This window comes from Eleutherodactylus coqui, chromosome 1 (assembly GCF_035609145.1).
Source record: "Eleutherodactylus coqui strain aEleCoq1 chromosome 1, aEleCoq1.hap1, whole genome shotgun sequence".
Classification (NCBI taxonomy): domain Eukaryota; kingdom Metazoa; phylum Chordata; class Amphibia; order Anura; family Eleutherodactylidae; genus Eleutherodactylus; species Eleutherodactylus coqui.
Genome location: NC_089837.1, coordinates 96,052,154 through 96,079,518, shown reverse-complemented (window position 1 = coordinate 96,079,518; position 27,365 = coordinate 96,052,154). Strand labels below are relative to the sequence as shown.

The 27,365-nt window shown below is 48.2% G+C and overlaps 1 long non-coding RNA gene across 1 annotated transcript in view; it reads left to right on the top strand.

The window, feature by feature from the left end:
* LOC136623065 (uncharacterized) overlaps positions 1-25,491 on the top strand; it is a 47,389-nt gene extending 21,898 nt beyond the window's left edge. The window contains exons 2-3 of the long non-coding RNA XR_010792241.1: positions 23,697-23,846; positions 25,174-25,491. This is a non-coding gene — a long non-coding RNA (uncharacterized lncRNA). The remainder of the gene's footprint in view (positions 1-23,696; positions 23,847-25,173) is intronic.
* Positions 25,492-27,365: the final 1,874 nt, after the last annotated feature.

The window sequence follows — 27,365 nt, the reverse complement described above, 5'->3', positions numbered from 1 at the left end:
TTACTTGATCGAGCATTGTCCTTAGCGAGTACCTGCCCGCTCGGAAGAAAAGGTTCGGCTGCCGGCGCGGGTGAGAGGTAAGTTGCGGCAGTGAGCAGGTGGGAGCGAGAGAGATCTCCCCTCCGTGCCTGCCCGCTCTCCTCCGCCGCTCCCCGCCCACCACCGTAAGCCAAACCTTTTCTTCCAAGCGGGCAGGTACTCGCTAAGGACAATGCTCGATCGAGTAATTGCCCTTAGCGAGTATGCTCGCTCATCTCTAATGGCTAACCATTTTTCGAATATGCAGTGCACGGCTAATCCGTTTTTAAACTCTTCTATTGACGGGGGGGAAAGGGCGTTTTCTGTCTGGCTATGACTGTTTTTGCCATCCTTATATAATGACCTATCAGATATCTATAGACGTATCGAGGTCTACTGACAGAAGAGCTAGTTTGGCTTCTTTTGGAACGTGTATTCACAGCATCTGTGTAGGAAGATCATAGATTTTATTCCAGAACTCTTTTATCTTTGGGCAAGACCAAAATATATGCGATAGAGATCCCTTGTAGCCGTATTCTCTCCAGCACATACCGTCTCCCTTTCTCATTCTGTTTGCGATCAGTTGGGGGGAATAATACCATCTCATTTGTAATTTTAACTGGGATTCCAGAATGGCCATGCCTCGAGTAGATTTCACCGCTAAATAAAACGATTTTTCCCAAGACTCTGTAGGAATCTCTTCCCCAAGTTCTCTTTCCATATGAAAATTTTTTTTTATCAGAGTTTGATTCCCTGTCAATATGTCATACAGGTGTCTGCTATCTGATTTTCCAACACTGGTATTGAGATGATTTTGTTAATAATTTTTGTAGGCAGGTTTACTTGTAGATAGTGACATTTTTTAAAAAGGGCCCTGACCCTGAAGTAATTAAAGGGGTTGTCCCGCGGCAGCAAGTGAGTCTATACACTTCTGTATGGCCATATTAATGCACTTTGTAATGTACATTGTGCATTAATTATGAGCCATACAGAAGTTATCAAAAGTTTTATACTTACCTGCTCCGTTGCTGGCGTCCTCGTCTCCATGGTGCCGACTAATTTTCGGCCTCCGATGGCCAAATTAGCCGCGCTTGCGCAGTCCGGGTCTTCTGCTTTCTTCAATGGAACCTCTCGTGCAGGATGCCAGCTCCGTGTAGCTCCGCCCCGTCACGTGCCGATTCCAGCCAATCAGGAGGCTGGAATCGGCAATCTACCGCACAGAAGAGCTGCGGTCCACGGAGGAAGAAGATCCCGGCGGCCATCTTCACCGGTAAGTATAGAAGTCACCGGAGCGCGGGGATTCAGGTAAGCGCTGTCCTTTTTTTTTTAAGTCCCTGCATCGGGGTTGTCTCGCGCCGAACGGGGGGGGGGGGGGGGGTTGAAAGAAAAAAAAACCCGTTTCGGCGCGGGACAACCCCTTTAAATCTTTCGAGGAAGATTAAAGGGTTGTCCGGCCACGCAGGGTAGAAATTTTTTTTTATAAAAATGATGCTTCCCTTTCGCTAAGCATGTTAACACACAGCATACAGGGGCTCTAACCGGCAGGCAGATCAGCTGTTATGTCTGTTTCTTACTTTGTAATCTGATGTTCAATGCAGCTTTCACAGATGGCGCCGTTCTGCTGCCTTACCACAATGCCCTGCGCTCTCCCCCCTCTGTGTGCACTCTACCCATGGCAGCAAGAGACATGAAAGAGCAGGGTTTCCTGGCCTCATTCAGCTCCTGTCCTAGCCCGCCCATGCCCTGCCCACCTCTATTGAACTAATCTACAGTCTCTCCTCGCCCAGGCCCCGCCCCATCTAAGTCTCTCTACAGTATGGGATGTTCTGCTGTACAGTGTACTTAGAGGGGGCGGGGCCAGGAGAGTCTGTTATACACTCATCATGAGAGTTTAGTGTAAACAGCAGCCATTCAGTACTGAACAGAAGCTGTGTAAAGTGAATGGAGAGTCATCTCCATTCACTTTACACAGCAGGCAAGAGTCATCTCCTGCAACCACCCCACTGTGAAACAAGGATCCCTGCTTGACAGGTGCTTCCCACCCCAAGTAACACTGACAGTCCCCCTCTCCCGTGATAAGTAACACTGACCCCTTTCCCCCTCGTGACAAGTTTCCCACCCCCACCCCCAGACCTGGCGACTAATTGTCAGCACCCCGACCCCTGGCGGTGACTAGTTGTCAGCACCCTGACCCCCCACGGCGACTAGTTGTCAGCACCCCAACTATTCACAATAGTCACGGCTCACCTCCTCTCCTCCCTGCACAGAGAGAATACACTGAGATGAGACTCATATATAGATAATACAGGATCCACCATTCACAATAGTCACAGCTCACCTCCTCCCTTCCCTGCACAGGCAGGATTACACTGATAGGAGACACCTATATACAGATAACACAGCAGCCACCATTCAGAATAGTCACAGCTCATCTCCTCCCCTTCCTGCACAGGCAGAATTACATAGAGAGGAGACAACTAAATTTAGATAACACAGGATCCAACATTCACAATAGTCAGAGCTCACCTCCTCCCCTCCCTGCACAGACAGGATTACACTGAGAGGTGACGCCTATATGTTGAGAACACAGGGTCCACTATTCACTAGTCACAGCTCACTTCCTACCCTGGTGGTGGTGAGCTGTGACTATTACACTAGGTGGGTGGCTGGGTATGGTGGCTGGCTGGGTCGGTCGGTGGAGCCCTCCCCCCTCCCTCCACAACAAGTTATGACAGCCCCCCCTCCCCTACCCTGATGCGACAAGTTATGACAGCCCCCCCCGGCACGAAAAGTTATGACAACCCCCTCTACCCCCACTGCGAAAAGTTATGACAGCCCCTGTCCCCCTACCCCCCGTGCAATGAGTTGACAGCCCCCCCCCCTCGCCAGTACACTAACAGCACCCCCACCCCGACCAGTACATTGACAGCAGCACCCCCCGGCCATTACATTGACAGCCCCTCCCACAAGTACATTGAGAGCCCGCCCCCCCTCGGACAGTACAATGACAGCACCCGACCCCACCCCGTACTTTCTGCACATTGACAGCCCTCCTTGGCCAGTACATTGACAGCACAATGTATATGTGGTTGCCGAGAGGATGGCGTAGGAGTGTCTTGGGTTCCTTCTTCCAAAGCCGGAGAATTAAGGAGTGAGAGAGAGAAACCGCAAGGATTGCGAGTCCCCGCCGTGCAGAACTGTTCGTATGTTTTTGCTCCGAGTGTGTTTTGGTAGAGAGTTGGCGAGTGTTAGGAGAAGGGTGTCCAGGAACAGAGATCCACAGATATCTTGGCCTGTGAAAGTTCCTCTGTCCTCCCATGTTTCTTCCCTGTCACACCATGTGTCCTCCCGCATCAGTGTCTTGCTGGTGGATGTAAAAACGGTTTTGGACTGTTTATGAATTTGAGTTATGCTACAAGTACACAGCTTTACCGACCGTTCCCATTTCTGCTTTTGAAATTCAACTCTACAAGTGTGGACTACATCGTCTAGAATTCACCACGGAGGACGGAATGGTGGCGTCACACATGACAAAAGAACTCAAGGTAAACCACTTTTGGGTTACCCCATTTAGCCTTCCCTCGGCCCCTAGGATGTGTCCCTGGTTACCCTCCGGGTGACAAGGCCCAAACTCTACCCCGCTGTCTCCTAGGCTAGGGCTCGTTCCTCGGACGCTGCACCTCCTCTCAGAGAATTTGTCTCTATTCCCGAGCGATCCCTTTGTGTATCCAAATTCTTGATTGGTTGAAAGTAGAGATGAGCGAGTATACTCATTTCGAGTAATTACTCGATCGAGCACCGCGCTTTTCGAGTACTTCAGTACTTGGGTGAAAAGATTCGGGGGGCGCCGGGGGGCGAGGGGAGGTGTGGCGGCGCGGGGGTAGCAGCGGGGAACAGGGGGGAGCCCTCTCTCCCTCTCCCCCTCACTCCCCGCTGCAACCCCCCACTCACCCACGGCGCTCCCCGAATCTTTTCGCCCGAGTACGGAAGTACTCAAAAATCGCGGTACTCGGGCGAAAAAGGGGCGTGGCCGAGTACGCTCGCTCATCTCTAGTTAAAAGTATATTTGGTTTAAAATATCTGCTCCCCCAAGCTTGAGATGCATAGCTAGAACTAATAAGGTTAGACGAGGCTTCTTCCCTCCCCAGATAAAACTGGACATCTGTATTTTGAGTTTTGCTAGGGTGTATTTGGAAGCTGGTATTGGCAGAACTCTGAAAGTATATAATTAGAGATGAGCGAACACCAAAATGTTCGGGTGCTCGTTATTCGGAACGAACTTCCCTCGATGCTCGAGGGTTCGTTTCGAACAACGAACCCCATTGAAGTCAATGGGCGACCAGAACATTTTTGTATTTCGCCGATGCTCGCTAAGGTTTTCATGTGTGAAAATCTGGGCAATTCAAGAAAGTGATGGGAACAACACAGCAACGGATAGGGCAGGCGAGGGGCTACATGTTGGGCTGCATCTCAAGTTCCCAGGTCCCACTATTAAGCCACAATAGCGGCAAGAGTGCCCCCCCCCCCTCCCAACAACTTTTACTTCTGAAAAGCCCTCATTAGCATGGCATACCTTTGCTAAGCACCACACTAGCTACAACAAAGCACAATCACTGCCTGGATGACACTCCACTGCCACTTCTCCTGGGTTACATGCTGCCCAACCGCCCCCCCTCCCCCCCACAGCGCACACCAAAGTGTCCCTGCGCAGCCTTCAGCTGCCCTCATGCCACGCCACACTCATGTCTATTTAGAAGTGCGTCTGCCATGAGGAGGAACCGCAGGCACACACTGCAGAGGGTTGGCACGGCTAGGCAGCGACCCTCTTTAATAGGGGCGGGGCGATAGCCCACAATGCTGTACAGAAGCAATGAGAAATAGAATCCTGTGCCACCGCCATCAGGAGCTGCACACGTGGGCATAGCAATGGGGAAGCTATGTGCCACACACTATTCATTCTGTCAAGGTGTCTGCATGCCCCAGTCAGACTGGTAATATGCACCTTAACAGTAACCGCGTTGGTGGTAATGTGGTGGTGACTGCGGACCTAGTAGCACGGTTGTATTTTGTTGGTTTTCGGAATGTGGCCAGGATTAAGTGGGCCGTGGCGGGGGGATGGTGTGGGGGCTCTCTTGTTGTGTCGGTAAAGGTGAAATTCTTGGACTGCCACCAGACGAACCAATGCAAAGGCATTTGCCAAGAATGTTTTCCCTGTTGGAGGAGGAGGGGGATGTTTTTGAGGCACTACGTGTCCTCTCCACGTGTCCGTGGTTATATGCACCTTAACAGTAACCGCGTTGGTGGTAATGTGGTGGTGACTGCGGACCTAGTAGCACGGTTGTATTTTGTTGGTTTTCGGAATGTGGCCAGGATTAAGTGGGCCGTGGCGGGGGGATGGTGTGGGGGCTCTCTTGTTGTGTCGGTAAAGGTGAAATTCTTGGACTGCCACCAGACGAACCAATGCAAAGGCATTTGCCAAGAATGTTTTCCCTGTTGGAGGAGGAGGGGGATGTTTTTGAGGCACTACGTGTCCTCTCCACGTGTCCGTGGTTATATGCACCTTAACAGTAACCGCGTTGGTGGTAATGTGGTGGTGACTGCGGACCTAGTAGCACGGTTGTATTTTGTTGGTTTTCGGAATGTGGCCAGGATTAAGTGGGCCGTGGCGGGGGGATGGTGTGGGGGCTCTCTTGTTGTGTCGGTAAAGGTGAAATTCTTGGACTGCCACCAGACGAACCAATGCAAAGGCATTTGCCAAGAATGTTTTCCCTGTTGGAGGAGGAGGGGGATGTTTTTGAGGCACTACGTGTCCTCTCCACGTGTCCGTGGTTATATGCACCTTAGCAGTAACCGCGTTGGTGGTAATGTGGTGGTGACTGCGGACCTAGTAGCACGGTTGTATTTTGTTGGTTTTCGGAATGTGGCCAGGATTAAGTGGGCCGTGGCGGGGGGATGGTGTGGGGGCTCTCTTGTTGTGTCGGTAAAGGTGAAATTCTTGGACTGCCACCAGACGAACCAATGCAAAGGCATTTGCCAAGAATGTTTTCCCTGTTGGAGGAGGAGGGGGATGTTTTTGAGGCACTACGTGTCCTCTCCACGTGTCCGTGGTTATATGCACCTTAACAGTAACCGCGTTGGTGGTAATGTGGTGGTGACTGCGGACCTAGTAGCACGGTTGTATTTTGTTGGTTTTCGGAATGTGGCCAGGATTAAGTGGGCCGTGGCGGGGGGATGGTGTGGGGGCTCTCTTGTTGTGTCGGTAAAGGTGAAATTCTTGGACTGCCACCAGACGAACCAATGCAAAGGCATTTGCCAAGAATGTTTTCCCTGTTGGAGGAGGAGGGGGATGTTTTTGAGGCACTACGTGTCCTCTCCACGTGTCCGTGGTTATATGCACCTTAACAGTAACCGCGTTGGTGGTAATGTGGTGGTGACTGCGGACCTAGTAGCACGGTTGTATTTTGTTGGTTTTCGGAATGTGGCCAGGATTAAGTGGGCCGTGGCGGGGGGATGGTGTGGGGGCTCTCTTGTTGTGTCGGTAAAGGTGAAATTCTTGGACTGCCACCAGACGAACCAATGCAAAGGCATTTGCCAACAATGTTTTCCCTGTTGGAGGAGGAGGGGGATGTTTTTGAGGCACTACGTGTCCTCTCCACGTGTCCGTTCCATGTCAGCAATAGTAGCACTCAAGACAGGCCCCAGTGACAATTCTGAAGCAGCAGTATAGCGGGAGCGCAGTCTTCGTTCCATGTAAGCAATAGTAGCACTCAGGACAGGCCCCATTAACAATTCTGAAGCAGCAGTATAGCGGGAGCGCAGTCTTCGTTCCATGTAAGCAATAGTAGCACTCAGGACAGGCCCCATTAACAATTCTGAAGCAGCAGTATAGCGGGAGCGCAGTCTTCGTTCCATGTCAGCAATAGTAGCACTCAAGACAGGCCCCAGTAACAATTCCGAAGCAGCAGTATAGCGGGAGCACAGTCTTCGTTCCATGTCAGCAATAGTAGCACTCAAGACAGGCCCCAGTAACAATTCTGAAGCAGCAGTATAGTGGGAGCGCAGTCTTAGTTCCATTTCAGTAGCCTTAGTATAGCCAAGGCACAAGTTACATTTATGTAGCTAAACTGTAGGCCAACCCCACACACCTTTCTGTACCATGAGTGCAGGCGAAGAACATAGAAATTACTATGATTACACTGTAGGTGAGGGCCCCAAAAAATTGGTGTACCAACAGTACTAATGTACCTCAGTAAAAATTGGCCATGCCCAACCAAGATGGCAGGTGAATCGCTTTGGTTAATGTGGCTTAAGTGGTAACTAGGCCTGGAGGCAGCCCAGTGTAACGAAAAATTGGTTCAAGTTAAAGTTCCAATGCTTTTAAGCGCATTGAAACTTATAAAAATTGTTCAGAAAAATTATTTGAGTGAGCCTTGTGGCCCTAAGAAAAATTGCCCGTTCAGCGTGATTACGTGAGGTTTCAGGAGGAGGAGCAGGAGGAGGAGGAGGAATATTAGACACAGATTGATGAAGCAGAAATGTCCCCGTTTTGGATGGTGAGAGAGAACGTAGCTTCCATCCGCGGGTGCAGCCTACGTATTGCTTACGTATCGCTGCTGTCCGCTGGTGGAGAACAGAAGTCTGGGGAAATCCAGGCTTTGTTCATCTTGATGAGTGTTAGCCTGTCGGCACTGTCGGTTGACAGGCGGCTACGCTTATCTGTGATGATTCCCCCAGCCGCACTAAACACCCTCTCCGACAAGACGCTAGCCGCAGGACAAGCAAGCACCTCCAGGGCATACAGCGCTAGTTCAGGCCACGTGTCCAGCTTCGACACCCAGTAGTTGTAGGGGGCAGAGGCGTCACCAAGGATGGTCGTGCGATCCGCTACGTACTCCCTCACCATCCTTTTACAGTGCTCCCGCCGACTCAGCCGTGACTGGGGAGCGGTGACACAGTCTTGGTGGGGAGCCATAAAGCTGGCCAGGCCCTTAAAGACTGTTGCACTGCCTGGGATGTACATGCTGCTCGATCTACGCACATCCCCTGCTACCTTGCCCTCGGTACTGCGCCTTCTGCCACTAGCGCTGTCGGCTGGGAATTTTACCATCAGCTTGTCCGCAAGGGTCCTGTGGTATAGCAACACTCTCGAACCCCTTTCCTCTTCGGGAATGAGAGTGGGCAGGCTCTCCTTATACCGTGGGTCGAGCAGTGTGTACACCCAGTAATCCGTCGTGGCCAGAATGCGTGCAACGCGAGGGTCACGAGAAAGGCATCCTAACATGAAGTCAGCCATGTGTGCCAGGGTACCAGTACGCAACACATGGCTGTCCTCACTAGGAAGATCACTTTCAGGATCCTCCTCCTCCTCCTCAGGCCATACACGCTGAAAGGATGACAGGCAATCAGCCGGTGTACCGTCAGCAGCGGGCCAAGCTGTCTCTTCCCCCTCCTCCTCATCCTCCTCATGCTCCTCCTCCTCCTCCTGTACGCGCTGAGAAATATACAGGAGGGTGCCCTGACTATCCAGCGGCATACTGTCTTCCCCCGCCCCCGTTTCCGAGCGCAAAGCAGCTGCCTTTATGGTTTGCAGGGAATTTCTCAAGATGCATAGCAGAGGAATGGTGACGCTAATGATTGTAGCATCGCCGCTCACCACCTGGGTAGACTCCTCAAAATTACCAAGGACATGGCAGATGTATGCCAACCAGGCCCACTCTTCTGAAAGGAATTGAGGAGGCTGACTCCCACTGCGCCGCCCATGTTGGAGTTGGTATTCGACTATAGCTCTCCGTTGTTCATAGAGCCTGGCCAACATGTGGAGCGTAGAGTTCCACCGTGTGGGCACGTCGCACAGCAGTCGGTGCACTGGCAGCTTAAAGTGATGTTGCAGGGTGCGCAGGGTGGCAGCGTCCGTGTGGGACTTGCGGAAATGTGCGCAGAGCCGGCGCGCCTTTACGAGCAGGTCTGACAAGCGTGGGTAGCTTTTCAGAAAGCGCTGAACCACCAAATTAAAGACGTGGGCCAGGCATGGCACGTGCGTGAGGCTGCCGAGCTGCAGAGCCGCCACCAGGTTACGGCCGTTGTCACACACGACCATGCCCGGTTGGAGGCTCAGCGGCGCAAGCCAGCGGTCGGTCTGCTGTGTCAGACCCTGCAGCAGTTCGTGGGCCGTGTGCCTCTTATCGCCTAAGCTGAGTAGTTTCAGCACGGCCTGCTGACGCTTGCCCACCGCTGTGCTGCCACACCGCGCGACACCGACTGCTGGCGACATGCTGCTGCTAACACATCTTGATTGCGAGACAGAGGAGGAGGAGGAGGAGGGTGCTTTAGTGGAGGAAGCATACACCTCCGCAGATACCACCACCGAGCTGGGGCCCGCAATTCTGGGGGTGGGTAGGACGTGAGCGGTCCCAGGCTCTGACTCTGTCCCAGCCTCCACTAAATTCACCCAATGTGCCGTCAGGGAGATGTAGTGGCCCTGCCCGCCTGTGCTTGTCCACGTGTCCGTAGTTAAGTGGACCGTGGCAGTAACCGCGTTGGTGAGGGCGCGTACAATGTTGCGGGAGACGTGGTCGTGCAGGGCTGGGACGGCACATCGGGAAAAGTAGTGGCGACTGGGAACTGAGTAGCGCGGGGCCGCCGCCTCCATGATACTTTTAAAGGACTCCGTTTCCACAACCCTATACGGCAGCATCTCAAGGCTGATGAATTTTGCGATGCGGACGGTTAACGTGCAGGTGCGTGGCGGCGTACTTGCGCTTGCGCTCGAACACTTGCGCAAGCGACGGCTGGACGGTGCGCTGAACTACACTGCTGGATGGGGCCGAGGACAGCGGAGATGAGGGTGTGGGTGCAGGCCATGAGGCGGTAGTGCCTGTGTCCTGAGAGGGGGGTTGCATCTCAGTGGCAGGTTGGGGCACAGGGGGAGAGGCAGGGGTGCAAACCGGAGGCGCTGAACGGCCTTCGTCCCACCTTGTGGGGTGCTTGGCCATCATATGCCTGCGCATGGTGGTGGTGGTGAGGCTGTTGGTGTTGGCTCCCCGGCTGAGCTTTGCGCAACAAAGGTTGCACACCACTGTTCGTCGGTCGTCAGGCGTCTCTGTGAAAAACTGCCAGACCTTAGAGCACCTCGGCCTCTGCAGGGTGGCATGGCGCGAGGGGGCGCTTTGGGAAACACTTGGTGGATTATTCGGTCTGGCCCTGCCTCTACCCCTGGCCACCGCACTGCCTCTTGCAACCTGCCCTGCTGATGCCCTTGACTCCCCCTCTGAAGACCTGTCCTCCTGAGTAAGCGTTGCACACCAGGTGGGGTCAGTCACCTCATCGTCCTGCTGCTCTTCCTCCGAATCCTCTGTGCGCTGCTCCCTCGGACTTACTGCCCTTACTACTACCTCACTGCAAGACAACTGTGTCTGATCGTCATCGTCCTCCTCACCCACAGAAAGTTCTTGAGACAGTTGGCGGAAGTCCCCAGCCTCATCCCCCGGACCCCGGGAACTTTCGAATGGTTGGGCATCAGTGACTATAAACTCCTCTGGTGGGAGAGGAACCGCTGCTGCCCAATCTGAGCAGGGGCCCGAGAACAGTTCCTGGGAGTCTTCCCGCTCCTGAGCAGGTGTCATTGTAGTGGAGTGAGGAGGCTGGGAGGAAGGAGGAGCAGCAGACAGAGGATTCGGATTTGCAGCAGTGGACGGCGCAGAACTACGTGTTGACGATAGGTTGCTCGAAGCACTTTCTGCCATCCAGGACAGGACCTGCTCACACTGCTCATTTTCTAATAACCGTCTCCCGCGTGGACCCATTAATTGGGCGATGAATGTGGGGACGCCAGAAACGTGCCTCTCTCCTAATCGCGCAGTAGTCGGCTGCGACACACCGGGATCAGGAGCTCGGCCTGTGCCCACACCCTGACTTGGCCCTCCGCGTCCTCGGCCGCGTCCACGTCCTCTAGGCCTACCCCTACCCCTCAGCATACTGTATTACCAGTGATTTGATTTCACAGGCAGGAAATAAATTGGCGCAAGACTGCAGGCCAAATATAATTTTTGCCCTTTTTGGAAAACGAAAGGCCCCACTGCCTCTAGTGAATGAATTATCTAAGTTTAATAACTGTGCTGTGTCCCTGCTTATGTGTCACAGAACGTGAGGGTAGCAGAGTTATTATAACTCTGGCAGAGCAGGTATTTTTTTCCCAATTAAGGAAAGCAAATGGCGAAGCCAGCAGTAAAGCGTAGCTGGGTGCGTCTGATTTTTACAGGTTGCAGACGCAGCTCACACGTGTCCACCGGCGTTAGGCCGGACAGAGGCAGGACAAATTTAATTATTTTCCGTTTTTTGGCACCAAAAGGCAGCACTGCGTATATTCAATGAATAACAACTGTGTTGTCGCCCTGCCTATACAATTCTTTCCCTGCAGTATCAATGGAGGGTGCAATGGTCTGCAGAGGCGATTTTGAGAAGCAAAAAAAAATGCAGCACAGCTAACAGCAGCCTGGACAGTACTGCACACGGATAAATATGGCCCTAGAAAGGACCGTTGAGGTTCTTGAAGGCTACACTCACTCCTAACACTCTCCCTGCCTATGCAGCACTTCTGTCCCTAATGCCGGGTGCAATGCTCTGCACTGCCGATTTTGAGAAAAAAAAAATTTGCCACTGCTAACAGCAGCCAACACACAGCTATCAGTGGCCCTAATAAGGACCTTTGGGGGGTCTTGAAGCCTACACTAACTACCAATTCTTTCCCTACAGCAGCTCCGGAACAAACAGCACTGTCCCTCATCTAACTCACCAGGCATCTGAGGCGAGCCGCGGGAGGGGCCGACTTTTATGTTCGGGTGACACCTGATCTTCCCAGCCACTCACAGCAGGGGGGTGGTATAGGGCTTAAACGTCACAGGGGGAAGTTGTAATGCCTTCCCTGTCTTTCAATTGGCCAGAAAAGCGCGCAAACGTCTCAGGGAAGTAAGTGAAAGTAACCAGAACACCGCATGGTGTTCGTTACGAATAACGAACATCCCGAACACCCTAATATTCGCACGAATATCAAGCTCGGACGAACGCGTTCGCTCATCTCTATATATAATACTTTAGGCAGGATTTTCATTTTATATGACATAATTCTGCCAAACCATAATAGATTCCATTTAGATAGATGATCTAACTCCTTCTGGACAGAGCTTAATAACCCTGGGTTATTTTTTTTCCCTAGCTCCTTGATTATGGGCGTCAAGGTTACTCCTAAGTATGGGAGGCCTTTATCTTGCCACCAAAAGGGAAACTCTGCTTGAATTGCAGATTTCAGACTATTAGATGTATTTATACCCAGAATTTGTGTCTTATCTACATTAAGCTTACATAGGGAGACATTGCTCTATTGCACAAGGTCCTGTTGGGCCGCTCTTCAGGATTCTAAAGCATGTGACAATGTCATGATTATGTCGTCAGCAAATAAACTGATTTTGTGTTGCCTTACATTTAAGGGGATTCCACCCACCGTATATCTAGCGTAGTTTGAATTATTTCTACCAGTGTTTCTACCATGAGGACAAATAATAGCGGGTGCATCAAACATTCTGACGTGCCCATATGTTATGGGTTTTATGCATGAAGGACAATGTCCTGCAACTCAGTTTGTTTGTGGAACTCTTTATCAGCCATAGTGTTATTTCTAAATAACGTATAAAGTAGGTTCACAATAAACTCACAGAGGGCAAGCACCATTTTCTTTTTGTCTCCATCTGGCCAAAGTAATGCAAACACTGTCTGCATAATTTGTTACATACAGTGGATATAAAAAGTCTACACACCCTGCTAAAATGCCATATTCTTGGCATGATAAAAAATCAGACAAAGATGAATCATTTCAGATTTCCACCTTCAATGTGGCAATTCCATTGAAAAACAAACTGAGATCTTTTAAGGTGAAAAAATAAAAATAATAAAACTAAAATAATGTGGTTGCATAAATATGCACACAACCGTGTTTGAATTGTGGAATCTGTGATCATCTCCCTCGCGGGTGATCCGCGGCATTCTGCACCTATTCAAGCCAATGGAGCATCCGCATGTCCGCTCACACAAGCGGAGAGCTACGGCAATTTTCCGCTCGCAAAGGAAAAATCGCAGCATGCTCCATTTTCGTACGGTCCTTGCACGAATGGCTTCCATTGAAGTCAATGGAAGCCGTCCGACCTGCGGCCCTTCCGCAGTTGACATTGTAGAAAGGTCACGGGACTTGCATCATCGCCTAGTGATGGTGTGGGAAAGATAAACATTTGAGAAAAAAATCTGTGCTGCGCATGTCTGCCGGCTCGCCGGCTGGGCCATCCGCAGAACAGAAGAAGACAAGAAATGATAGGTACGTAGGGTCAGTGGCCAAGCACAGAGTCGGATTCCGGTGTGAGATCCCGCATCCGGCATCCAACCCATTCATGTGCAGGCGGCCTAAAACTAATACTTTGTTGATGTACCCTTTGACTTTATGACAGCATTCAGATTATTGTGTAGGTGTCTACCAGCATGGCACGTCTTGATTTGGCAATCTTTGCCCACTCATCGAAAAGCGTTCCAAATTTGTCACACTGCGAGGGCATCTAGTGAGTACCGTCATCAGGTCAACCCACAGAATCCAATGTGATTCAGGTCTGGGCTCTGGCTGTGCCATTCCATAACTGTAATCTTCTTCTGGCAAAGGCATTCTTTTGTTGATTTGGGTTGTTTTGGGTTGTTGTCATGCTGAAAGGTGAAATTCCTCTTCATCCTTTTAGCAGAGGCCTGAAGCTTGTGTGCCAAAATGGAATGATATTTGTTGGTATTTTTGTCGTTTTTTTTTAACATGACAAAAACATTTTAACAGGGCTGTGTAAACTTTATATATCCACTGTATTTCATAGCATTGTTTTCATTTGCTGTATATTTATAGGGAACAAAGAAAGATCTGCTGGAAGCTGTAAATCACTTTCTATAGTGAGGACAGCAGCTTCTTCACGATCCTATATAATATACAGGGTAGCAGAAAAATAACATAGAGCCGCCCTCACCTGGGCCAAAGGGACCGCTGGTAGGGGTTAAGGGTAGTACAGAACATGTAGTAGCGCATTGTACTGTGGAGCAGCTACTAGACAGCTTAGCTTATCCGTGCATGCACTGCAGTAATCCAGAGGTTTCACCAGTAAAACGCCCATGCTGGTTGGGTGGATCATCCTGCAATGTGTATACGCTGCAGAATCGGACTGTCTGTGACACTGTATGTTGAATTTGGTTACAAGTTACAATGTCCCAGTAAAGACCACTAAATGTTGAAAATATTGTCCTCTGATGCCACTGTAACTTAAGAGATCACTGTATATATCTATTTTGTATAAATACATAGTGGTATCCTCAAATGGGGGTCAGAAAAGCTCATTAAGACTAGCAGTGCTGCTATGAACAGTCAGTGAAGACTCTCTGCAAGCTGTGCAGACGTGAATCACAGTGTGGTCCTCGGCCACATCACTGCCACAACCCAGCCATGTAGAAACCTGAACATGGAAACAGACCCTCAAATTCATACCTCAATACGTACATCTGACCGTAGATGTAATAATTATCCTTAAAGGGATGGTATTAGAATTTCAAGTTATCACTGTATGAATACACCCTAATATAGTCTATGGATATGTTCACATATAAAGGGAAATGCTGCAGAATTTCTGCAGCAGATAAGTCTGCAGCAAAATCCGCAGCCAAAACAGACTCAACAACAAAGGACCCGCAGTCCTCACAATCAGCAGCCCCTCACTGCAGCACACGTAACAGCCCTCACATCTCTCATCTGGCAACTGCTGTACAGCGCCATGGCTGCCAGTCTAGGATGCGGAAGTGAGTGCAACACCTGACTGGCAGACACAGCGCTTAGTGGCGGTTGCCGCATGAGGTGAGAGGAGCGGCAGGCTAAAATCAACTGCAGATCTACTGCTGATTTTGAGTCAAAATCCACACCAATAGTGCGGAGTTTGACTCTATTTTTGATGCAGAAATGCTGCAGATTCTGTCATGGTTTTTTGCACTAAGTGTGAAGATACTCTAAAGGTTAGAAAGTGCAAGCGTAGACTAGACAGTCTAAAAATGCACTGCATTAATCTTAGTAGCTTTCCTCCATGATAAATAGGCCCAAATATGCAGTGAATATGCACAGTTTCGGTCTGAGAAAACGCTTCGTATTTCACAGACTGAAACTGCATATGCCTGTGTGAATGATCCCTAAGGGTCCTTTCACATGGTACGGAATAGGCCGCAGGACGCACCGCAAGCCGAGTTAAAGTCCACACCTAAAGACACAGGCTAACTGTGGATTTTGATGCGGAATTGAAAATGGCTATTCTGCATCAAAATTTGCAGTTTGACTTGCGGATTTTGATGTGGAATTCCTCACCTCCGGATTTGGCTGCGTTCTGCGGCATAATTGCGTCCGGTGTGAAAGGTCCCTAAGGGTGCGGGCAGACAAGCGTAGGTGTATTTACGTTCGCACGAGCGCAACGTATAATCGCCCGAGCGATCGTTTTTCACCGATCACGACCAGAGCTAGAAAGCGTATTTTCGTTTGTTCCTACTTTGCAAACGGTCTTTTCGGCGATCGAATATGCGTTGGCGCGTATTTCAGTCGCATATGTTCCGTTTTTTTCGAATTACCGTTTTTACGCGCCGTAAAATCGCCCATGTGAACGAATACATTCGAAACCATTGCCTCAGATGGTCACGTATATACGTTTGGTCGCAAAAACGTGCCGTTTATGCGCTCGTCTGCCCGCACCCTAAATGTAACTAATCCTTAACATGGCTGTGGAGCTCTCTGCACTCTGATGGTGTTTCTCCCCTTCCACACTGAGCTTAATACCTTAGAGGGTGGCTAGGGTATCTGGGTAGGGCTGCCAACACTGTGCCACCACCTGTGATTGTTGAAGGTGTGGTGGTGTGTGTCGGACATTAAAATCCAAGATGGATTACCTGCTCCCTTTGCTGGCACTGCCTGTTTGCCAAGCATCTGTTGCTTCCTCCGGGTAAAGTGGACAGCTCGTCCTTTTGTATCCAGATCTGGTCGCTGGCCACATAAAATGAAGTGACATATTGATTTCAACCCGTGGGCCTTGACTTTGACATGTGCTTTGGGCCATTTCAGACGAGTGTATGGTAACACATCTGTAATACAAATCCATAATAGGGACATGTCACAGCTGACATTACAACCTTATGTCATCAGTATCTGCCTCTGTATATTTTATTTTCTGCTGGGCAAATACTGATCCGTAGTTACCCAATAGAAAAGAATAGCAATAATGAGGCAAAAAACAGGTTATTCAAAAACAGCCGTGAAACATACGATTTAGATTAGATCCATATTCTGGTTCACAAAACAGACCAAACACGGAGCTCATCAGAAAACAGACTGAAGGAAATTTTTGAAAGTCAACCATTATCCAAAAATGATAACTGCATTACCCATACTGACCAACATGAGAAATTCTCGGTTAATATCTGCTGAATAAAACAGATTTTCTCTTATCAAAGTGTGATTGTCACCACAGATATGAAAATCCCAGTAATCATTAGTACCGAAGATGCATCTTGGCAGAAAAATCACAAGACAAGTGCTGTTAGGACTCGTCTTGTGATGGTCAATAACCGAGAGAAAATGGGAGCTCCATACAGACAAGGCTAGAGGAGAGCCATCAAGACACATTTGTTATATGCTTCATTAAGTGGGGGGTGGATTAGCATGCAAGCGTTTAAGAAATGAGGTCAGGGGAGTGGTCCCGGATAATGGGGGTGAAGGGAAAACAATGACCGTGATGGCCATTAAAAATCTTTATAGAAAAGAGGTCACATAGAAAGATGCACAGAACGTAGGATGTTCCTGTACGACATAATCACTGCGCTTTCACACAATCTATAGCATAACTACCCTAGCTATCTCTGTGTCCAGGGATGTGGGAACTTGTACCATGAAACGACATTAATAACAGTAAGGAATGTTCCGCTTTTATGTAAATACATCTGGCCAATCAGAGCGGTGTGTAATGTCTTAGAATACCGAAGCATCAAGTAGACTAAGAAGTGGGGTGGCCATATTGAATCACTGGAGCAAGACTCTGGGAATTGGTGCTGTAGGGGAATAAAGGAGGATACCAAGTAATATAAGTAGGGATGAGCGAGTATACTCACTAAGGCACTACTCGCTCGAGTAATGTGCCTTAGCCGAGTATCTCCCTGCTCGTCCCTAAAGATTCGGGGGCAGCCGCAGCTGACAGGTGAGTTGCGGCGGGGAGCAGGTGAGAGCGGGCGGAAGAGAGAGATCTCTCCTCCGTTCCTCCCTGCTCTCCCCCGCAGCTCCCCGCCCCGCACCGGCCCCCGAATCTTTCGGGACGAGCGGGGAGATACTCGGCTAAGGCACATTACTCGAGCGAGTAGTGCCTTAGCGAGTATACTCGCTCATCCCTAAATATAAGTATAGCCCACCTCTGGTTTTGAAACAGAATTTTTTTTCCTGAGTCAGTGGGTCGATTTAAAAGCCTTTTACATGGCCTAGTCATTTGGCCCAAATGTTTGCCTCATCATTGGGCTATGTAAATATGCTAATGATCAGCCAATGAAAAAGGAAACATTCCGTTATCGCTGCAAAAACAAAACATTATCATCAGCACATCTCCCTCTGTAATCCTGATAATACCGTATTGGAGATGAACGATCGTACGAACAATCATTAATTCGTCTCCAATAAAGCTGGCACTAGCCCGTATGAAGGCGATTTCATTGAGCGCCCATCTTGTTGATTGGCAGTCGTTTGAATGGCCCATTTAAAAGGGCCCTAAGGCACGTCAAACAGGTACATACCTTATCTGAGCTAAGAAGGGAAACCAATTAAAGGCAGTCTAGGCAATGATCTGGGAGCTAAATGATTTGTACTCCAGACTTGTACGTTGCAGCAAACAAGCACAAAGATTTGTTCTTCTGCCCCTGATGTACACTCATTGACAAAAAAAAAGGACCCAGATAGAAATGTTGGGTTGCTGCAAAACTCGGCCCGCAGTTATGTCTCTGGCAGATGTGTAAATAGTTGGTTGTGGTCCGATTAGACGCTGGGTCTTGCCAACAGAGGCCATAGAAGTGATTCCCCCGTTGCCCTATAAAAAGGCTCGCGGAGGCTACTTTGTGTAGTGGACCTCTTGTTGAGACATCGTTGACTGCTAGACATGCCTCTTTGAGGCACTAAGATATTTTGCCCAGTTAACAGACTTTGAGAGGGGTACATCATATCAAGGAATTGCCCGTCATCTAGGCCGTTCTGACCAAGCTGTTAGGAGGTGTTGGGAGTAGTGGTTATGTGAGGGCATGCACACATGGCAAACAGGCTCTGGGTGGCCCAGACTGACCGCCAGTAGAGAGGATCATTTGATCTGCTGGCAATCATGAGCAGATCCAATGGTTTCATTGTCCACCATCCAGATCATGTGGAACCTTAATTACAGAACCCTGTCTCTTGCCTGGACCATTTCTAGGTGCCTTCATTTGCAGCAGCGTTGTGAACGAGAAAGCAGGACTGCTATGAACTGGAACTGTACCATCTTCAGCTTCTGTTTGTGACTTGACAATGGTCGTGTTCGAGTATGGAGGCCTTGTGGTGAGCACTTAAATTCCGACTTTGCCATGTTAGGCTGCTCTCACACAGGCATCTGTAAAAACACCACGTTTTCAAATGCGTTTGACAGCATTTTTAAATGCACCCCATCAAAGCAATGGGTGATGAAACATTAAAACATAGCTAAAAAACGCACTAAAATAAGGCGTTCGAAAATTGCAGCATTAGAAACACTGTGCTCAAACGCTCCTCTGAGAAGCCCCATTGACATCAATGAAGGCCTTCAACAGCATTTAGCGCGGCGTTTGAAACGCCGCTGTAAAAACGCCTGTGTGAGAGCAGCCCTATCCACTTCTCAGCTCAGAGCAGAACTAGGTATATTTGGGCTTGTAGTCTCCACTTATCAATAATGTTCGCTGACAGCAAAGGAAGTGTTAGGTTATGCTCCTGGGACCTGTAGTTCTACGGGTTTCCAGGAATACACTGCCACAGGTGTGGGGTGTTTGAGCTGGCCAGGTGTGGAGTTCTCCAGGCAGCCAATCACCACTGTCTGCTGCACATAAATACCAGCCCCTCTGGCTAGAGGGTCCTGGTTTCCTCAGTTCTCTCTCAGTACCCAGGCTGTAGGTGTGAACATGCTTTAAAACTGAAAAACCCTTGTAGTTTCCAAAACAGAGTCAAAATCTGCACCTTTGGACCTGCTTTAACCTCTGAAATCTTTGCACTGTCAGCACTCCCTGGTAACCGGTGGCCCATAGTAAGCATAGCACAGCTGGTCAGGTGATGCAAAAATGGCACCACCTCACCAGCGGCATTGTGCTCACTGTGCGGAAATTTCACAAACTTTCAGCTACATATAAACATCCCCTTAGGCCCAATGCCCACGGACGGATTATTACTGCAGAATTCGCAGCCAGACGCCCGCCGCGAGTTCCACAGCAATGTCCATCCATCGGCATGCCATGTTAAAAGATTCTTTCCTGCCCACGATTGCGGGGAAGAATCGCAGCATGTTCTATTCTGTGCGGAAAATCGCACAGACGATTTCCATTGCAGTCAATGGAAACCGCCTCTCCCGCGGCGAGTCACTGCGGATCCGCATCATTGCTGGCGAGATGGCAGTGTTAATGCCCTGCACTGCGCATGCGCGCCAGCCAAGACACTCGCTGCGGATCTGGACAGGCGACTATGTGGTCACTGGCCAGCACCGGGTCTGATTCCGCAGCGAGATTTCGCAGTCGTAATCCGACCGGGCCATGGGCATGAGGCCTATAACTGATTTCATAACTTTTTTTTACCTTCCTCTATACAGATATATCCGTTGTGCTTTGCCCACAATCAGCCTGCAACGTCCCATAAACAGGTCACTGCAGCCAATGACGGAGCTCAGTGATCATCAGGGAGAGGTAAGTATCAGCTCTTTGTTATGTTGTAGCCATGGAGAAGCAAGTTTTAGGGACATTTTTAAATCTTGAACAACCCTTTAGGGGCGCCTACCCACTTGCGTTGCCGATTTTCGCGTGTGAAAAACGCTGAGTTTTCGCGCGTTTTTTGCGTGTTTTCCGCGCGGTTTTCGCGGCGTTTTTTTGCAGCCCTCCATTGACAATCATGGGTGCATTAAGAGAAAAATAAGGAGACATATGCAACTGACAGTTCCTATGTGAAAAAAACCCACGAAACGGAAAAAAAAACCCAGATGGACAAGAACACATTCTATACTAATTGCTCTTGAGAAAAAACGCAAAACATCACAGGAAAAAAAAATCGCAAGTGGGTAGGCACCCTTAAGGAGCAGAATAAGCCCATCACTAAGGGGTTAAGAGGTCGGTGCCTTTTAAAAAAATTTGATGCATCTTAGGGCTTCTTCAGACAACCGTATTCTTGCGTGCATATAATATACGAGAATAGAACTCATTGATGTCATAAGGTTTATTCTTCTGAATGTGCTTTGCACGTGCAAAAATAGACCCTGCTCTATTTTCCCGCGTATTCGCATACCAAGGGCCCCATAAAAGTCTATGGGAGGTGCGCAGATACTCACGCAAATGCACAATACGCAATTCCGCAGAAAAATTTTTTTTTCAACCTCAGATGGGATATTTGAGTTAACTGTAGGCTAAATATCTGGACCAATGTAAAACAATGGGACTGTCACCCCCACACCCCAGGGTTCGCCCCACCTCACATCTACAAACTCTTCTATGGGCTTTTAGGAAATTAAAAATATATAAAAAGTAGTTAACAACAAATGAGATCATTCCGAAGTTACAGATGTGAATATCACCATAAATCTATATGAAATATTCCCCGCAGCAGCGTCATAAAGCCTCCTGCAGAGTCTAGCAGCATTAATACCAGAAAGAACAGGCTGCATTTCGAACGTCCCCCCAGTTCAGGCTCCCTGACTAACTGGATTAGACCACCTGTCACCCATATGCCGTCTGTACATCTCAACTTTCAGAAGCCAGCAACTGAGAGGATAATCAGCCTTATGTCTGTTCCTAGAGCCCTTCTGTAGTTGCTCTGAATGCGGGATTCGTCCTCCCTGCCCCTCCCAGAAGACCCTCACAAAAAGAGATTATCCCACTTGGTCTTTACCCAAAACTGATTCATTAGTAACCCATTATTTGCCAGAATTCCCTAATCTGATATGCATCTGAATATGGGTGCCTGTCCTCCGTACAAACTATCCCGGCAATAAACAGAACGGTGGGAAGGGCTCCATGACCCCTGAAAATTCAGATGTTGATGACTTGTCTCATCATGCATATATATATAAATTGATCTTTCAGTAAAGGGTAGTAATCAGGAGGCTGATTCAAGATGGCGAGCCCTATAACACAAACTATTGGGAGCGCTCAAAAGAAGCCAATTGGGAAGGTTAGCATTTATAATTAACCAACTTTCCCATTTGCGGTGGGGATTCTGTTTTCCTGCTTCGGTCGGCACATGGCAGAGTTATCATGCCAATAATCGTGGGGTCGGGTAGCTTACATGATAATTATTGGGTGTAAATGCATGGTGCGACTGACCAACAGTTCTCGCTGAGCAGATCATCATTTGCCTTCTGCAAATCTTTGGGTATAAAGAGGCATTATAACAATTTGCTCAGTAGAAAGCAGAGGCAATGAATGATCAAATGTTGGGCCTTAGCGCAACTTTTTTGTGCTACGAATGAAGCTTTTTTGCACGCGTATTGGTGTATCTTACTGTACTTTTTCTGCCCATAGAGCATGTTTATTGGCCCACAGCAAACAGAAGCACTGATTGAAATGACTAATTAGTTCCAGATGTGTTTTTCCAACAGAATTATGCAGTGTTCCATGCACCTCCTTGCGTATTCCGAGTGCATTTGTGCACCCCTCATTAACTTCTTGGTGCGCAGAAAGATAGAACATGTATTATTATTATTATTATTATTTTTGCACGGATGAAAATGCGCAAACAAAATACGCGCATGTGAACAAACCCATTCAAATCAATGCAAATACTTCATGTAAAAGAGCCCTTACTAGTATTGTTCAGTGTAAATGCATGTCAAGTGACTGATATACGATCACTACTTCACCGCTGGTTGAATGCTTGTTCTAATTTATCTTGCTGTGTAAAAGGGCATTTTCATTGAACTTGCTTGGATAATTGATCTTGTGACATAATATTAAGTGCCAGCAGAGGGCGCCAACACTCTTCTCAACGCTGCAGATTCATACAAGCATGTAAATAGGTGCTCAATAGAAGAGGCAGTAAAGTTATGTTTGAATTATATTCTGCTTTCATCAAAACCTTTCGGTTGCTCACAAACACATGAAAGTATTAAAATACCATCTATATGTCAAACATAAAATATCCTAAAGCCGGTTATAAAGACAAGATCACACGGGTGACACTTATGGCACTCTGGGAGAGATTTACTAAGAAATTGGTGCCAGACAATGGAGTACATGCAAAGTCTATTGTGTGTTTTAGACACTTATTTTTACTTTTCCTAAAAAATGTCTAGAAGAGGCTGAACAAGGCTGTATAATAAGTCAGATTTATTAGGCACATGCACAATGTTTGACATAAGGGAGTGGAAACCACATAGTCTATCTAGCAAGATACAAATTTATTATTCAATTTCATAAATGTGACACTTGTGGCATTTCATAACATTATGCATTTCACGACATAATTGCTAACTCTACCCAAATCTCTGTGTGAAAAATCTATTCTGGACGGTTAAAAAGCGTTATTTACACATACTAAAAATCTAAGGAATTGTCTCAAATCATGAAATGATGCTTAGTCTCAAGGAGTCTATGCATTTTTCAATCCCTGGCCTCCAGCACACAGAAGGAGACTGCCATGCCGGAGAGAAGAGATGGAAGGCTCTTCTATGTGAGTAATTTCTTTTTTTTTTAACCTTTCTTGACAGCTAGGGCTGATTTTCAGGGAAGGGCTTATATTTCAAGCACTTCCCCAAAAATCATTGCTGCGAGGGTTACCTGCAACGAACTGCTTTCAATGGTAGTGCCAACCCCATTGAAAGCAATGGGATAGCATCATGGACTTCTGCCACAGCTGTGGCAGAAGTCAGTGATGTACTCCCTATGTTTTCAATAGGGCTGGTGCTGCTGTTAAAAACACTGAAGCAATATCGCAGATTTTTTTTCTCTGCGCTGCGAGGCTTGAGAGTAAAAATTGCAGATGAGTATGAAACCATTGAAAATCATTTGTTTCATAATCACCGCTCTTGCATCGCAAGAAAAAATATCGCTAGTGGGTACGCATCCTTAGATAGAGCTGTCTGAGGATGCATCAGATTTATCATCCAGCGTTGGACATGGTGATAAATATGGCGCATTGTTAGACTGGCTGGTCTGAATTTACACTATTAGACCGGATTAGTACATCTGTGACGATAATATCGATTATTAGGGAAGATTTACGTAAACTCTCTGAAAGACAAGCTTTCAGTCTTCAGTAGCAGAATATGCAGTGAAAGCTGCATTGTGATTGGTTGCTATGGGCAACAAAGACAAGTGTTCTTTTAAAACGTGTCATACATCTCCCCTTGTCACAGTGGATAAGCCCCGCCTCCTGCGTGTTCTACTAGCCGTTAAGATTCCGTGACGCATCATTTCCATCTGCCACCCGAGGAGAACAGATCGCCCGCCAGTCATCTGTTGCCGTAAAGTATGAAGATGAAGAGCGAACTCCCACCAAGATGAAGGTGCAGTGAAGGTCATACTTACATGTAGTTGTAGTCGGGACTCCTGTCACCAAGGGCAAAGATTTAATTCCCTGCCCCATCTCAGGTGTAAATACCCCGGCCGGGGTCTGTTGGTGCCCCTCCTGGCATCCAATACTGGGGGCACTCCGTACATCCATGGAGGCCCCCTGCTACACCCATTCCAAAGAGTACACGGAAATCTTTGTTGCCCCTGGCAACCAATTATAGCACAGCTTTCATTTTACCTCAACAGTATAAGGAATAAGAGCTGAGCTGTGATTGGTTACTACGAGCAACAAGGACAGATTTGATACATTAGGCCATTAAAGTAAATGGGCAGCCATACCCAACCACAAAATGTTCTCTATCCAGAGGGACAGTTAGAGAGCCAGTATGGGCCTTGTTATCACGGTTGCCATTGTCGCAGCAGCCATTTTGTACAGTCAGTTAGAGGCAGAGGGCATGGAGACCTGAATGTAAACAGAGAGACGATAAGTCAGAAGGTGAAAAAAGATGGAACATAAAAAAACATAATAACTGGAGAGTGAGGAGATTTATTATTATAAGCCCGCCCCTGGGTGTTAGATTAGCTGTTATATCCCACGATGCATAATTTTCAACTGCCAACCATGGAAGACAACAGATCATCCGCCATTTATCTGCCATGGTAAAATATAAAAAAAACCCTGACGGCCAGCGAATACAAAGTCCTCATGGCATGAAGGTATTGGTACCCAATATTATGGACACATACTATGCAGGCCCACCTGCTACACCGATTCCCTGGGGGACACAAAGTCACTGCCAGCCATACCCCCAAATCTGTTATAGCCATAGCAACAGTCAGATAGCCAGTATGAGAATTGTTAGTGCTGTTGCCATGGTAGCAGCAGCCATGTTGGTAAACGGGCACGCGGCTACTGGGCCTAAATGTAGCCAGAGAGTGGATAACAAAGTAACGTGGAAAATGATAGAACATAAAGAGAAACAACAACCTGAGAGGACGGAGAGAAGTGTTTTATAAGTCGTCACATGATTAGTACAAATCCCATAAACCAGCGGAACAGAAGAGACATATGAGGCGACGATATAATTACTGTTAGTCTGAAGTTACAAAGCGCCAACATACTAACAGCGCTGTACAAGAGGCCAATACAGGAGTACCAAGAGAACCCTGCCCAGAAGAGCTTACACTCTATGGCCTGCAGCGGCTATCAAGGGTCACCCCCATACAGGCGGCTCGTATGTCGTATTCAGGCATCTGAATTCTCTAACAGCATATTTGTATTGGGGTATTTTCTCATAACTTTTCTACATTTCTTCTTAGGGGGTCTTCCATTCGCTACAGAAACATACAACACCTGGAAGCAACAACGTATCAGACGACAAATGGAGCTCGATGTGAAGATGAAGATGTAATCCTGCTGCTACTTTCTGCTGGATAAGTCGTTAGTACTTAGGGTTGCCACCTTTGGCCCTAAAAGCAATAGTTCACCTCCTAAATAGCCCCAATAGCAATAGTGTGCCCCCTTAATGGCCCCAACAGCAATAGAGCAGCCCCCTTAATGGCCCCAAAAGCAATAGTACGCCCACTTAATAGCCCCAATAGCAAAAGTGCGCCCCCTTAATGGCCCCAATAGCAATAGTGCACCTCCTAAATAGCCCCAATAGCAATACCGCACACCCTTAAAGGCCCCAATGGCAATAGTGCACCTCCTAAATAATAACAATCTTTATTTGTATAGCGCCAACATATTTCGCAGTGCTAATAGCCCCAATAGCAATAGTACACACCCTTAAAGGCCCCAATAGTAAAAAGTGCACCTACTAAATAGCCCCAAAACCAATAACGGACCTTCTAAATAGCCCCAATAGCAATAGTGCACACCGTTAATGGCCCCAATAGCAATAGTGCACCCCGTTAATGGCCCCAATAGCAATAGTGCACCCCCTTAATGGCCCCAATAGCAATAGTGCGCCCCCTTAATGGCCCCAATAGCAATAGTGCACCCTCTTAATGGCCACACTAGCAATAGTGCACCTCATTAAAGGGGTTTTTCATGGAAACACTATTGATGAGCTATCCCCAGGATAGGTCCTCAATAGCTGATTGGCTGGGGTCCATGCTCAGAACCCAGACCGATTAGTTGTGCGTGCTCAAGCTGTCAGCGCCGCAATGAAAGAGGTCAGAGCCGAAGCCTCATTGAAATCAATGAGAGCCGTTCCTGCAGTTACAAGCACCTGCCACTACACGGGGCTCGGTGTGGAGACTTCTGCTCCAACCTCTGTTCTTGCGGCACTGACAGCCTACACCCACGTAGCTGATCGGTTGGGGTCCCAATAGCAATAGTGTGCCTCCTTAATGGCCTCAATAGCGCGTCCCCTTAATGGCCTCAATTGCAATAGTTCACCTCCTAAATGCCCCCAATAGCAATAGGGCACCACCTTATTGGCCCAAAAGCAATAGTGCATCCCCTTAATGGTCCCAATAGCAATAGTGCACCCCCTTAATGGTCCCAATAGCAATAGTGCACCCCCTTAATGGTCCCAATAGCAATAGTGCGCCCCCTTAATGGTCCCAATAGCAATAGTGCGCCTCCTTAATGCCCCCAATAGCAATATTTTGACCCCTTAATATCTCCAATTGCAATATTGCGCACCCTTCATGGCCCCAATAGCAATAGTGCGCCCCCTTAATGGTCCCAATAGCAATAGTGCACCTCCTAAATAGCCCCAATAGCAATACCGCACACCCTTAAAGGCCCCAATGGCAATAGTGCACCTCCTAAATAATAACAATCTTTATTTGTATAGCGCCAACATATTTCGCAGTGCTAATAGCCCCAATAGCAATAGTACACACCCTTAAAGGCCCCAATAGTAAAAAGTGCACCTACTAAATAGCCCCAAAACCAATAACGGACCTTCTAAATAGCCCCAATAGCAATAGTGCACACCGTTAATGGCCCCAATAGCAATAGTGCGCCCCCTTAATGGCCCCAATAGCAATAGTGCACCCTCTTAATGGCCACACTAGCAATAGTGCACCTCATTAAAGGGGTTTTTCATGGAAACACTATTGATGAGCTATCCCCAGGATAGGTCCTCAATAGCTGATTGGCTGGGGTCTATGCTCAGAACCCAGACCGATTAGTTGTGCGTGCTCAAGCTGTCAGCGCCGCAATGAAAGAGGTCAGAGCCGAAGCCTCATTGAAATCAATGAGAGCCGTTCCTGCAGTTACAAGCACCTGCCACTACACGGGGCTCGGTGTGGAGACTTCTGCTCCAACCTCTGTTCTTGCGGCACTGACAGCCTACACCCACGTAGCTGATCGGTTGGGGTCCCAATAGCAATAGTGTGCCTCCTTAATGGCCTCAATAGCGCGTCCCCTTAATGGCCTCAATTGCAATAGTGCGCCTCCTAAATGCCCCCAATAGCAATAGGGCACCACCTTATTGGCCCAAAAGCAATAGTGCATCCCCTTAATGGTCCCAATAGCAATAGTGCACCCCCTTAAT